Below are 3,909 nucleotides of genomic sequence, written 5' to 3'. Positions count from 1 at the left end.
AAGTAATTGGGCAATTGGCATCACCTCATTATAAAATAGCCTAGAGAAGGCTACTGTCTATCTGACTTGTGACACCCAGGATAAGGACCAAAACAAAAACAAACAGAAATAAATTGAACACAGTGTTCAACAAGTGAGAGGCAAAATTCACTAGAGCAGGAAGTATTATGGGAAAAGAGAAAGGTCCAAGTAATCATTATACTCCTTTCCTGAATTTATTCTCTGCATTCTTTTCTTCCTTATTCACATTATGGAAAGGCCAGAGTTGTTAGAAATGGTAATTGATGGAAAGTGGTAAGAAAAACAGGAACATATACAAATTCTAGCCAATGGTAGTCCCAAGATTTGAGGAGAGTAGACAAGGAGATGACATTCCACTGAATTTCAATTATTTCAATTGTTCCAGCATTTATTAAGCCCCTACTGGGTGCATGGAACAAGTGTATAGCACTATGATAGATGATTGTGGTAGATATAATAAAGCACTGCCCTCAAGTACCTTACAGTTTAGTGAGAGGAAAAGACACAAAGATGACAATGATCCATAACGTTACATGACGTGTATAAGATGAAATACAAATGAAATAGCAAAGGTTGTATTTCTTTCCAGAGTTGTAAATTGCTTATTTTTTCTCCTTGTGTAGTGGCAAATAAGTCAACAAACATTTATTACATGATGTGAGGTCAAGTAAAGTAGGATTGTTACTGTTTTTGTTTATACCAAGAAATATAACGCCTCTGAATAATGTGATTAAGGAGGATCTTTCCCACCCATTGTTGAAAGTGGGAAGATTTGTACAAAGGTGCACACCTTTTGTTAATAAGGCACTGGTTAGATATGATGCCCTCTAGCTCTGAAAAATATGTAAATACTCAGAGAGTGAGGGTTTACTTTAGGGTTTAGTGACTGGAAGTGTTTGTTTGACCAGACAAGGACTCTGGGAAGCTGCTAAAGAGCACCCCACCCTGCCCCATTTTGAAAACTCAGATATTGGTGCTTCTCTCTCTGGTAATTATAGTCAGACAGTTGGACCTGTCTGTTGAATTGTGATGTATGTCTTGATTACTGTTAGACAAGAGGAAGCCATGTCTGATGATCTTTGATTTCTCTATATTTTCTTTGAAGTTCAGGGTGCTGACTTCCCTGAACTATATGAATGATACACGTTTCATTTAAAGGAATGATACATGTGCTTGATTAAAATGATTGTTAACCCCTCAAAAGTTGCTGTTTGTTTTAGAAAAGCAGATCAAAGAACCTATGATAGCAGGCCCCCCGTGTATGTTGGGGTGCTTACTGATGCACATGACATGAGCATGGTTTCCCATAAACTCTTCAGTGAGGACTTAGCCATATATTTTCTCTAAAATTATTTAGTTTTTAAATAGCTGTAATACAAAAAAATTTGTGAACCTCTGTAATTTCATTGGTGTATGGCAATGGATGTCATAAACTTTCCATTCCTTCTCATCCTGTGCAATTCTTTCCCATGGTTTCCCATAAATCCTACAGAAAGGACTTAGCCATCTATATTCTTTGTTCTTACATTTTTCTATGTCTACCTCTGCATCAGAGTCAGAATAAAAGGTCTTTGTAGGCACAGATGATCTCATTTTTATCTTTATATCTCTAGTACTTTGTAACTAATTCCCTGCACCTAAAACAATGCCTTCTGAAACACCATAAGATTTTATTGCTTGTTAAGTTGAATTACATGGAGGCAAAAATCTTCATTGCTCCAACTTCCCACTGGTTCTTGTCCTGGACATAACTACAAAGCTGATTCCAATTTATTTGAGGACAAGCAGAACAAACTCAATCCTCTTTCCACTACTTGTCATGCTTTAATGTTTAAAAACTTCATTACTTGTGTTAATAATGAATCTAAAAATTATATCAAAACTCTTCAACTTTAATATTTTTTCTACATTCCACTTCATTCACATGCTACATTTCCCAAATTGTTTCAACTTCTCCACATAAGGCACTATTTCAAGTACATTTATCACCCTGGATGCCCTTCTGTGAATCTTCTTAAACTTATTAATATCCTTCGTAAAATAAGAGGCTGAGAACTAATTGAACTTGTCTAGATTTGACATACCTCTTTACACTTGGAAAGTCAGTATTTCTTAATAAAGGTCAAGTTTGTATTAGGTCTTTTGATTGCCATGCCATGTTCTTAATCCAAATTTAACTTGTAGTCCATTAAACCTATGGATCTTTCTCAGGTCTCTCTTCTCTGTCTTACACATGTGAAGTTGATATTTCTTAAACCTAGGTTAAAGGTTTGATATTGATCCTCATTAATGTTCATTGATTTAGCTCAAAATTCGAGATCTGTGAGAATTTTTTATCTATATTTTACCACCTAGTATGTTCAGGTAGCTACTCCTCTTTGCTTTGTATTTTCTGCAAAATTGAAAAGCATGCCATCTATATATTTATCAAAATCATTGATTTAAAATATGCTTCCATAAGTCCAGGCACAAAATGGAGGTGGGGAACACTAATGCAATCCCTATCCAAAGATAATAACCATCCATTAACTCTTTGAGTCATGCCACTATTTAGGTAGTTTTGTTCCCATAGATTAATTACCTCTCAGAAATCCCTAATCATGTTATAATCAACTTTTTTCAATTCTTTTCTTACATCCAAAGATTTATAATATCTAAAACTTTCATATTATTCACTTGCAACTAAGTCAGCAAACATTTATTAAACATTTCCTACATGCCAGATTCTGTGCGAAGAACTGGGGGCTACAAATAGAAACAAAAAGGCAAACCTTGTCCTCAGGGAGGTTATACGTGTATGATTGTATTGCAAAAACATTTAGCTTTTCTACCTTATGATTATTTTTACGTAGGTTTGAGATTGAGTTTGAGATAACCTCTCCAAAGAAAAAAAAATTGATATCTACATAAGATATTCATTGACCACTGCTTTGGTCATCCCTATCAACACTTTAGATAACTTCATAAATGACTTTAAAATTTTTGAATTGAAGAAAAGATACTCTTTTATATTTTTAAATTTTGTTTTCTCAATTATATGTAAAAACAATTTTAAACTTCATTTAAAAATTTAAGTTCCAAATTCTCTCTTTTCCTTCTTAGATTTCCCCCTCAATGAGAAGGCAAGTGATTTGCTGTAAATTATATACATATGCAGTCATGTAAAATATATAGCCATGTTGCAAAAGAAAGCAGATGAAACATCCAGAAATAATAAAGATTTTTTAAAGTATGCTTTGTTCTGCATTCACACACCATTAGTTACTTCTCTGAAGGTAAATGGTAATTTTCATAGATCCTTCAAAGTTGTCTTGATAGAAAAATGATCCCTACTGAATTATCATACAATATTGCTGTTAATGTATACAATGTTCTCCTGGTTTTACTCCTTTCACTCAGCATCAGTTCATGTAACTCTTCCCAGGCTTTTCTTAAACCGCTATTTCTTATAGCATAATAGTATTCTATCACAATCACATCCCACAAGTTATTTAGCCGTTTTCCACTTAATGGGTATCTCCCCCCCCCATTTCTTTCTGCAAATTTACAATTCTTTGTCACCACAAAAGTAGAGGCTATAAAAATTGTTATACATATAGGCCTTTCTCCCCCTTTTTCTTTGGTCTCTTTGGGATACAGAACTAGTAAGGGTATTGCTGGATCAAAGGGTATGCACAGTTTTATAGCCCTTTGAGTATAGTACCAAATTGTTCTCCAGAATGTCTGGATCATTTTACAATTCCACCATCAAGTGCATTAATATGTTATTTTTCCACTTCCCCTCTGACATTTGTCATTTCCCTTTTTTTTTTGTCAATATTAGCTAATCTATTAGGTGTGAGATGGTACCTCAGAGTTGTTTAAATTTTCATTTCTCTGTTCAGCAGT

Source organism: Notamacropus eugenii, chromosome 7, assembly GCF_028372415.1.
Source record: "Notamacropus eugenii isolate mMacEug1 chromosome 7, mMacEug1.pri_v2, whole genome shotgun sequence".
NCBI classification, from domain to species: Eukaryota; Metazoa; Chordata; class Mammalia; order Diprotodontia; family Macropodidae; genus Notamacropus; species Notamacropus eugenii.
This window is presented reverse-complemented; position numbering follows the sequence as displayed.